This window comes from Photinus pyralis, unplaced genomic scaffold, assembly GCF_008802855.1.
Source record: "Photinus pyralis isolate 1611_PpyrPB1 unplaced genomic scaffold, Ppyr1.3 Ppyr1.4_LG1, whole genome shotgun sequence".
In the NCBI taxonomy this organism is placed as follows: Eukaryota; Metazoa; Arthropoda; class Insecta; order Coleoptera; family Lampyridae; genus Photinus; species Photinus pyralis.
This window is the reverse complement of record NW_022170249.1, coordinates 26740443-26751973: the sequence shown is the minus strand read 5'-3', so window position 1 is coordinate 26751973 and position 11531 is coordinate 26740443. Positions and strand designations below refer to the sequence as shown.

The 11531-nt window shown below is 37.9% G+C and overlaps 2 long non-coding RNA genes across 3 annotated transcripts; both read left to right on the top strand.

Annotated features, from left to right (window-relative positions):
- Positions 1-4375: 4375 nt before the first annotated feature.
- LOC116182730 lies at positions 4376-5901 on the top strand. Its single transcript, XR_004147602.1, has 2 exons — positions 4376-4497; positions 4550-5901. It is a non-coding gene; the product is annotated as an uncharacterized LOC116182730 (long non-coding RNA).
- A 971-nt stretch (positions 5902-6872) lies between these two features.
- LOC116182723 lies at positions 6873-11108 on the top strand. Of its 2 annotated transcripts, XR_004147599.1 has the most exons (4): positions 6873-9578; positions 9632-9940; positions 10012-10284; positions 10332-11108. It is a non-coding gene; the product is annotated as an uncharacterized LOC116182723 (long non-coding RNA). The 2 variants fall into 2 exon arrangements; XR_004147598.1 differs by having other exon boundaries at positions 10012-11108.
- The last annotated feature ends 423 nt before the right edge of the window (positions 11109-11531 follow it).

The window sequence follows — 11531 nt, the reverse complement described above, 5'->3', positions numbered from 1 at the left end:
AGGTGCTTTAATATTTCCACATCAAAAGTCTTTGGACATCAAATTACATTGCCTGCACGTGCCTAGGCAGATAATGCAGCTTAGTGAAGTGACAAGAGGGAAACGGCGAAGGGAAAAACCGTTTTTAGTTGGAAAAAATATTTGCACAATCGCTCGTCGGGGCGGCAGGTAGCTTAAAATAGTACCTGACCATTAAGTCGCACGCGCTGCTGTACTCTTTGATTAAATAGAATGAGTAGATGAGCTTATCAGACATTTTAATGCAAAAATGTTACTATAGGTACTTACCTACCCCAAAGACTATTCCACTAGGTAAGATACAACAATCGTCAATATAGATAGATGCTTCACAGAAACTTAAGAACGAAAGGCGGGCAAGCAACAAATTAATTAAACAATAACAAACTGAAACAACTAGTCCTAAACAAATCACAAAATAAATTCACCGATTACAAATATCAAATGCCAAAAATAACGAGTTACGAATTCGAAGTGAGCACACTTTACCGCTTTAAATTTTTTGCAGCGATATCTAACGCATGAATCCATAAGTGTCATATTCCAGTTTTAAACGATACATGTTTATACTGCTCCGCAATAGAGGGCGCTTTTAAGTATACCTAAATTTGTTTCCCAAAAAATGCATAAGCAATCTGTGTATGTGTAGAACTGTGGTATAAGTAACACTGGATTAAACTAGTTTTTGTTCCCTCAAGAATCGGCAAGCTTCGGGCTTTAACCCATTCTTTCAGGAACAAAAACTCTTTTTAATCCCTTGTTACTTAATGTACTATTTAAGCTTTTTGCGAATATTCAGGTTCGGATTTTGTACAAAACAATCGAAATCCGTATCTTGCTACAACCTTGGTAGTTGAATAGGTTTGCCAGCGCTCGGTGGGAAGGTATGGGTTCAGATTCAGATGTTTGTATATGGGCGCCAGGTCAATTTACCCAATACTGGCATACCTGACAGGAATGATAACTTACATTGACCTCATAAGCTATAATTATATTAAGGGAAGTTCCGAATTCGGCAATAAACAATAAGAGACAAAGAAGGTTAACCATGTATAATTATGATTAATTCTGATAATGTAATTAAACAGTAGCGAAATATTTAAATTAATAGAATTCGTTCTAGGGTACACTAATACAATTTGAGATTTAAAAAAAAATTAATAACCAACAACAAGGGCTGTAGCTGTTTCGCAATGGAAGCTACGAACCTAAAATACCAGAGTTATTATTCAAGGACTTATGCTGCGCAGGTACCTGGGATCACATAAGAGGCCTATAGTTTTATCATACGAAAGTAGTATTTTAAAGAGAATTTTGCTCCCTTGTATACGTTTACAGATTAAATGTTTGACTCAAAAATTGAAATTTGAAAGTTTTGACGCACCCTATATATATATATATATATATATATATATATATATATATATATATATAACAAAATGACATAAATTATATTTGAAGTTGGCTAACCTTCGTAGCACATATAAACATAACCCAAAATTATGACAGTGAGTCATTAAATAATTAATCTTCATTAATGGTAAATTATAATTACTAGTTCCAACGATGCAAGGTAGTAAGGGACACAACAAGACGAGATGACATAATAAGCTAAAGAATTCCATTCAACCCCGTGGTAGTTTCAATCCCAAACTCATCAAATCTCTAAAGACTAAAATTAAAAACCATAACCTCATTGTGACTAAAGCTGACAAAGGTAACGCGGTGGTTATCATGAATAAAAAGGACTATGTTACGGGTGTTGAGAGCTTCCTATCCAAGGATGGTTTCACTCAATCTAAAGTCAATAACGAGGCTTTCCAGAAAAAAGTCAGAAAATTCCTATTTGAAAATAAATCCCTTCTTTTAGATCAGTTCCACATTTCTTATCTCCGTCTTACAAATATGAACCCTTCCCTTCCTAGATTATACGCTCTCCCCAAAATACACAAACCAGGCTACCCTATGAGACCCATTGTATCATTTACCAACACCCCAGTTTCCAAGATCACCAGTTGGCTTAACAAGATTCTTAGAAATAACTTAGAAGTCCATTTTCCCAACTCAGTCAAGAATTCCCTCACCCTAGTTAATGAGCTTAAGAATTTTCCGATCACCGAGTCCGACATCCTTGTTTCGTTCGACATTGTGAACCTCTTCCCTAGCATCCCCTTTAACGATTGTTTAAAGATTATTGACGAACTTCTTTCCCTCTCCAAACTCCCAGACCTTACCTGCACTTTCCTTTCTAGATCCCTCCAATTGTGTTCAGAACAAAACTTTTTCTCGTTTAATAATAAACAATATCATCAAACTACTGGTTTACCTATGGGTAGCAACCTATCCCCTTTGTTAGCTGAAATTTTTCTGAACCACTTGGAATCCACACTTTTCCAATTTAATGAAATTAAAACCCATTTCCGTTTCTACAAAAGATACGTTGATGACATTCTTGTTGTCTTTGGGGGTGACAGGTCTGAGCTTAATCAGTGTTTTGAAATTTTAAATTCACTTCACCCTAATATCAAATTTACTCTAGAAATTGAGTCTAATAAGTCTATTAATTTCTTGGACCTGTCATTGACTAGAGGCACTTCGAGGGTGGAAATCGACATCTATCGAAAACCTACCACCACTGACCATGTTATACCTTATCACTCCAGTCATCCTCTCTCACACAAACTCGCTTCCTTCAGATTCTTCTTTCACAGACTCCTTTCCCTGGACCTTTCCGAACCTCTTTACTTGAAAGAACTAGACATCATTTTTCAAATCGCTAGTGCTAATAACTACCCGTTCCAATTGATCAATAATTTACACCGTAAGATGATGTTTAAAGACTTCCTATCCAGACGTACCACCCTCTCCCAGACCCCTGATTCCCCTTCGAAATATTTCTCCTTACCGTACATTGGTCCCATATCAGAAATAATAGCCCGTCTCTTCCGTCCCCTCAAAGTTTCTATTTCCTTCTCAGTCAAGAACAACTTAAATTCTATCTTAGTCAAAACCAAAGACCCAATACCTCCTCTATCCAAGTCTGGTGTTTATAAATTGGTTTGTTCGGATTGCCCAGCTTGTTACATTGGACAAACTGGTCGTTCCTTTAAAATTCGGTTTTCTGAACACATCACTGCTATTAAGAATAACAATATAAGCTCCGTTCAACCCAATCCCAGTTCTTCCTTCGCTCACCACATCCTTAGTTCAGGCCACTCGTTTTCGAAAGAGGACTTCAAAATTTTGCATGTTTGTAACAAAAGTCTTAAATTAGACTTTCTTGAAATGAAAGAGATTTACCTCCACTATAGGACGAATCCTCAACACTCCCTTAATGAAATACTTCACTTAAATAAAAAATTTGCTTTTTCTCACCAAGTAGTTTCCGACCCCGTTACGCTTGTCAGATATCCCTTCTTTTTAGTTTAAGTTTATTTTGCCCTTTTTCTGCCTTCAGCAGATCAGGGTTGTTACTTTTTGGGCGTTTATTCAGTCCGTGAGTCCCAACGACTACCTTCAGTAGAAACAGGGTATTTTGGCCCATTTAATTTAAATATTTTATAAAAACAATAGCCTAATGTAAGCTATGTTACATTCTTTTCTCCTTTTCTTCTTTTTTCGTCCCATAACCAATCCGGCCCTATTTCCTTTTAATTTTTTAAATTGTTCAAGTTTCCCGCTTTTGCCCCTTCCCTTTAGTTACTTAACCTGCCGTATTTAGTCAGCACATGTCACTTTGCTTGTCAAGATGGCTGCGTCCATCTCGTTCAATTTTAATTTAACAATTGTTTATAAAATGTGAGGGCAAAAAGCCTTAAAGTTGTTAATATTGTAATTGTAATTGTTTCCATGTTCGAATAAGTAATTTTTCCCGTAAGTAGAACTATTTTCTAGACTCGCTTCTAACACATGTTTTACAGCATATTATCAACCAAATGTTACCAATTAATATGTAATTTTCAACTACTTTTATATGTTCCTTCAAACTGAAGGTAGGTCACTTAAGGTTTAGTCATTGTTTCAAATTATTTAAATTATATAAATTTTCAGCTTGATAATGACCTCAGGGTCGAAACTATAGTCGCTGTGCTGTCACATAATGTCTGAATTTAAAATCTGAAACAATTAAATGAAGTATGGGGAAGGTTTAGTGCTTTTATAATTTCCACTAAGACGATGACTGATGACACGACATAAAACTTACGCTGCTGTATAACTTAATCGTAGGCTGTAGTCGATGGTGGATGTAGCGAGCAATGTAGCGGAGGCGGCTCCGTAAATCAGGTGTGAAGTATAGATAATTGATGGTGGTGGCAAATGAAATGCTATGTTCGTAGTTTGTAGTTTGTCCGGAGACGGCAACCAACCCAACAGATCCGTCCTCGGAGTCACGATATCTTGTATGGACCAACAGGTATAAGATATATTAGTCCTGCCGGTGAGAGTAATTATTTGTTGGCCATTAAGATGTTAAAGCCAGTAAGTAAACTTCTCGTTCCAAAAAAAACTAACTATCGTAGGTATTTCTAAGCTTCCCGAACTCCAACAACTCCAAATCAAAACCAATATTCAGTAAGCTTCCACGGCAGAAGGAGACAAATCCAATTATTCAAAATTGAGGCCAAAAAGCCAAACTCCAAAAGCCTCAGAGAAGATTCTTAAAAATGTCTTTATGCAGGAAACAATCGAGCAAAAGTGACCAGCTCAACTAGCCTTGAAGAGATATGGACAGATAATCTAACATTCCTGACCTACAGTTCACGGAAAATACAATTACAGGACAACTACAGGATGGTCATAAATCTATGTCAAATAATTTATTAATTAAAAAGGTATAAGTAATCCGCAGACCGTTACAATCTATGGAAACATCAGGTTCATAAAAGTCACCTGAACGTCATAGGCACTTATTAGTGACATAATGACAACTGGGAGCAATTCCTATTTCATTGCCTGAAATAGGTTATAAAATTTAATAACAGCATTGCTTATTCATTTAAAGCCGCGTGCTGACTTGAATGTGCATGCGCTGAGTCGAGACGAATGCACACGCATATGCGTGCGGATCAAATTATGCCATTCGTTTGAAGTAAAATCAACGAAAGTATACTTTGTGTTTTAGTCCACTCCAGCCATTCGTATCGTGCTTCTCGACAATATGGCTGAAATAGTTATGGCAGGAGCAGCTTATATCGTTATCCATAACCTACTTACTAAAAAAACAAAAAATTAAGGTAAGTGAAATAGCTTTTAACAATAATTTTTATTGGTTAACGTAGGGTTAACGTAGTTAAACATACATGTGATTACAAAACTCGAAAACTATACGCATTTGTGCTTGAACTTGAACTTGATCCAACAGGGCAACATATGTTGGCTGTTTCAGTATAGGAGTAGAACCGGAAGAAGTATTATAATTTATTACGGGAGGGTACGTTGATTCAACGTTCCCCATATCCGCCTCAAATAATATGTTGTTGATAGAATGTTCTACAATCGCCCGTGTTCTTTTATTGTAGGTTCTCAATTTAGCAGCTACATGTTGCCCAAATACAGTAAATCGATATGTAGGTACATTTTGAGATGCGCTGTATTTTGCATGCGTATCTTTTAATATCGCATATGCTTCCTGTATTCAGACATCTTCTTTTTCTTCATTTTTTGCTTAATTCCGTTTGCTTCCTTATTTAAATTCTGCGCTATGCTATCCCACGCATCTATTTTCTTATTTTTGGAATAATGGAAGGGATGTTTTGCATCCCATAACACCGGATGTTGTTCGTACAAATCGATTAACTGTAGACAGTCATCGTTTGACCACTCCATTTTTAATACTGACGTGTCGTTAAAAAATATTCTGGTAAGTATACGTTCTAGCTGCAAGAATACAGTGAAATGTCGTCCAAACTGAGCACGCACGCACAATATGATTCCTTTGAGCGGCGACTAAAAACCGACACCTTTAGGTTCACTACATGCGCGTTCGTCGTGACTCGCGAGAAGGAAAACATGCGCCGAGTCGTTGCGAATTGACGTCCACATTTGAATGTTTATATGTGTTCGTGGCGACTCAGCGCATACACATTCAAGTCAGTACGCGGCTTAACAGTTTTGGGGATTCAGCAAATATATAAATAAGCATGGTAAATGGACCCCCCGTAATTAGTAAAATTACAATAGTGCTGGTAGGTATTTGTTAATATTGTTCTACGCATCAAAAGGGTTGCACGTTTGTAAGCATTTCCACACATCGCAGATTGACATAATGGCTGATTATTAGGGGAGAGTGGCCTAAAATGATCCCCTTAAGCTAAGAATGGCCGGAAACATGGTAAAACAGATTGATACAAATCCCAAAATTTACCACAGTGCAGCTCAATTATTACGGTTTAATTTGCCATATTGATTTAATTAATCACATTATGGAAACTAATTTTTTGTGCAAAAAACTATTACCAAAGGATCATTTTGCCCGACCTGGTAGGGCAAAATGATCCCATATTTAAATTCCATGAAAACGTGTCTTTTGTTGGAAATAAAAGCCAAAATCATTTAAAACGATGGTTTACTAAAAATATATAACTATCTTCATTTAGATACCTACATATAGTTTTTTGCGAAAACTACCAATCATAGGCTTTTCCTGGCATAAATCGCAGGAATAGTCACCATCATCATTTTCTTCAATTCCGGCACACTGTTCGTGTGCCCACCGCTTACAATCCTTGCACTGTACCCAGCCATCTCCCTCCTGCGAATTTGAATACAATTCTGTGCAAATGATGCACTCTTCATCGCTATCCTCTTCTATTTCACTGTCATCTCTGGTATTACTCTTTACAGTTTTTTTTACTTGTTTTGATGATGGGTTCAAAATCTTTTTCTTGCTTTTTTTCTTCTTTCTCATTTTTCTTTTGTTGTTCAACAATTAATTCGTCTTTATAAGGTGTACTTGTTAGAATGACCGTTCCCACACTTTTTCTCTTTCTGGTTCCTCTTGTGTTCTCTTTCATTTTGGGCAATGGATTTATTTCATCAGGAGGGATGTTAAAACTGGTTGACATAGAAGCTGAAGCAATTTGAATGTCGTTTTTAGTATTTGGTGCGACTTCATTCCTGCGCTTGATTTGGTGTTGCTCTTGAGGATCATCGACTTCGACATCGCCTTCTGGTACAGCTTCACAAGTTTGGTCTGAAGTCATCACGATGTCTTCTTCAGTGACTTCCGCTGCTACAAAATCAATATCCGTGAATACATCAGGGTCGTATGGAACCAATCCAGTTTTCTTAAATCCATTTATCGCATTAGCAGGACTGCAAGCTTGAATGTAAGATTCATTAAAAATAGATGAAATTTGAAAAACTGTGACAACCCTTCCTGGGTGATTGTTGAGCCACTTTTCAAGAGCCTTATCGTGGTAATGATTCAACGGATACGTAACTGAAACATCTAATGGCTGCAACTTATGAGTGCAGTGAGGAGGTAGGCAAATAATGGTAACAAAGCTTTCTCTTGCTTTTTCTATGACTAGTAAATTCTTGGTATGGGAAAGATGCCCGTCTAGTATCAAAAGTGCGGGGTCGGTTTTCGTTGGTTTCACATGACTTAAAAAGTGATCAAACCATTTATATACTAAAAACTTCAATCTTCATCCATTGCATTCAAATATTGTTCCAGGTGGTGCACCATCTTTCAACTCTTGCTTCATTCGCTGTCTAGAAAAAATCAACATTGTGGGAACAAAATTGCCTCCCGCTGACATACAGATAACAGCAGTTGTTGAAACTCCTCGCTCAGCCGACACAACTCTACCGACTTGCTTTCTTCCCTTTTTTGCCAATATCTTGCAATTTTTTCCAGGGACCGTACTCACGGATGTTTCATCCACGTTGAATATCCTGTGGGGCGAGTACGGCGTTTTATCCATTGCGGATTTTAACAGTGAAAAAAATTTTGTGACAACTGGGCGGTTAAAAGCTCTAGCTCGGGCTGTGGATGTTGCTTCGGGTGCTCTTAACGAAATTTCAGGATGACGCATACGAAAACCAGTAAACCAGTCTTTGCCAGCAAGTTGCGTTTTTGCTGAAAATGGATTTGGAATGCGGTTTTTAACGGCTAATTGGTACGCAATTGACCGGATATCGTGAATGGTTAAGCCATACATTCTGGTTTCCATGTTCAATATATGACGTACAAGATCCGCTTCTTGATCCACAGTGAACACATTCATCTTACTACCTAGAACTTTCTTTTCGTCTGTGGCCAACTTATTTTTGCCCTTGCAACGCCTCTTGAGACTCATCACCGGGACTTGAAATTGTCTTGCCGCAGTTTTAAATGGCAATCCATTCTGAACTGCCTCGACAGCTGCTCGCATTTGTTCATCAGACCAATTCTGCCGATTTGTTTTCCTTATATACTTCGAAACCATTCTCTGAATAAATGGAAAACAGATTGAATCTAGTAATAGGAAAGCTTGGGCAAAATGATCCCTCAAAACGGAATAACGCGGGTAAAATGATCCCCACCGGGATCATTTTGCCCGAAATTACACGTTTGTTTTACGCGCCATTTTTCGTGAATGTGTCTTGTCAAAATACGCCATAGATGGCGTTTACGATACTCAAATTATTTCGAGGGATCGTTTTACCCGTGGGGATCATTTTAGGCGGTCCTCCCCTATCAGCACAAAATTTGCTTCATGCCTACATCTTACTGTTTACACAAGGAAGCTTTGCAAAACCAAATTAAAACTTATGGAGGGTTTATACAATCATTATCATTAGTTCACTATCATCAACCCAGCAAACACGATGACGTGATAATGTCGTCATATTAAAGTGATTTTTTGGTAAGTCACGTCAATGTTCAAAAAATGACGTGAATATGACGCGGTTTTTTATGACATCTGTATGAAGACATGTAATGACGGTATTCTGACGTCATCTTTTAGTCAGTACAATTACTCATTCACATCCCTGAAATGAATCTATTTTTACTTTCCTATATTGTTTTTAACTAATTTAGTTCATTTCCTTCCAAATGAATAAATAATGCACTTTTAAAATGTCAGCGTAGAACTATGTACTTAAATAATTAGAAATTAGTTATAATCGCAATGGCTCCCGACAATATGGCATAATATAACTCTGAAAACCAGGATAAAAGAATTTTTAGCTGCGTCACAGATAAAACACTAATTTATCTGTGGCTGCGTGAACAAATAAATCACTTATTTGAATTCATGTGTATGGCGCGGTAATTTGCTTGATCTTTTGGTTGGAGTACGCCCATTCGTTCGGTCTGGCGCCTTAACCTCATTTTATCACGCTTTCATACGTTGTCGAATTGTTTTAATTTTTATCGATGGCTTTTGTGGTATTGAATTTGAAGAGTCAAGTGGTGGAGGATTAGCTGTGATTTTAGAAGAGTGGTTAACACCGAGAAAAAGGGAGGCATTCTGGCCACCTTATAAGAGCCAGAAAACGTTTAACACCGCCTTACAAACCGGCGAGGTGCATAAGGAAGATTGGCAGATTTACCCGTTTTTTTCAAGTCGGTAAGTGTAGAAGATATAATATTATTCTCTTAAATACTGTGATTTCGTTTAAGATGATTTATTAGAAGCCCAGAAAAAAATAAAATTGGCAGAAGATACTTCGGATGTACAAACTGACAAAGACCAAAGAGGCAGTATTAAAGGCGAAACGAAGAGACGACGACAACCGCCAAAAAAATTTGCTATTGATGAATCTGATCAAAACTGTATCAGTAGCGATGACGGACACGTAAAGTCCAATTAAAATAAGTTACCGAGACCTCCACCCGTATCAGTTTTGGCAGAACGAGGCTCGTCATCAGCGGAGAATATATACAGGGTGGTGCCTAGCGTAACGCAGCATAGGGATTTCAATTTCAATGGTAATTCCTTTATAGTCAATGACTAGCTCCCCTAATTATTTTAGAGCAAAAGTCTAAATACGTTTTTTTAGAGAAAAAAATACTGCATCTGTTCATACTATTTATACTTATAATTTCACATTTTTCAAAATAGAGGAAATGATAAGGTCAATGCACCAACACAAGCGGACGTGGCCAGATTTTTCAAGGCAAAGTGGCATATTTTCTTTCAAGGTCGACTGTTGTGGTATCTGATATTACTCTCAAGGTCAACTTCCTTGCCTTCATATTTCGATTCCAATGACAATTTTCAAGGTCACTTGTTTTATGACATCGCATTACATCTTCAAGGTTAACTTTATTTGGTATCATATCTCATTTCCATGGTGAGGTGTAATATTTCATTTTGAAGGTCAATCGATTCTACAGTTTATTGTTCAAACAAGCTGAACCCAGCGCAGTACCAATACGAGTTTTAAAAAGAAAAGGATCTAGGGTGGACCCTTATGGAATAGCTGAGGCCTGGGCGAAATATTTAGAATCATTGCTATTATAGGGCACAAAATGCGATCTGTCCACAAGATAAGATTTGATAAAATTCGCTAAGGTAGAAAGTACTGAAACCATATCCTCAGGCAATTTTTTAATCAGAATGTAGTGATCTAGTTAATCAAAGGCTTCTTGAAAAAAAAAGGTAGCAATTACTTATTAAGCTACACAAAATTAAAATCAAATTTCAAACTATAAAAATTAAATTCTATTGCTACTTAAACTATAAACTACAACTACAAGTTAATATACATATATACAATTTTTACATTGTTTCTATGGAAACTCCTCAATCCTCCGACTGTACTCCTGGGCGATTCTAATATTCTCCCGCACCCCCTCCAAGTTTTGGTTGGCCTCGAATAGCTCATTATTCAGTTGAGCTACTCGATTTGTCAACATCACCTCAGAATTTTTGTAGCAAGCATGCAGCTCCTGAATCCACTGCAAACTATACTGCTTAAACTCCCTTAAGTTGCTCGGTGGAAGCACCATAGTTTGCTGCGGATTGCGGACTGTAGAGAGCTGCTGCTGCGGAGGCGGTAGATGTTGTACTGTGGGAGGCTGCTCCCGAGGGGACGATTGACTGAGGACTGCTGCTGCGGTGCGTCGGATGCTGCTGCATAGGTGCAAGATTTGGCATTTGTTGAGGTCGTACCTCCTGCACCAGTGAAGGTTCCTGCTGCTTAATTAGTGCAAGGTTTTTTCCAGCACTACCACCACCACCAAATTGCTGCGGAGGTGGAAGCAGCGGCGGTGGAACCAGCGGCGGCTGCTGTTGCATGTCGACCGGCGTGATGCTAGTATAATTAAATGATGAAAATTAGTAATGTTTGCGAAAATGCAACCACCAAAAGTGAAAGATATAATTAATATATACTTACTTTTCAAAGAGGCGTCCAAGTTCCTCTTCAACATCGCTGTCCGCAAGCGATATTACTGCAGGTGTGGGAGGCCTGTTTTGAGCTACCACACCCTGCTGCCGATGATGTTGGTTAGACACACCAATTCCCGTTGGAGCACGGGGTGCGTCAGAATGCCTTCCAAAATCGTTATTTGCTTT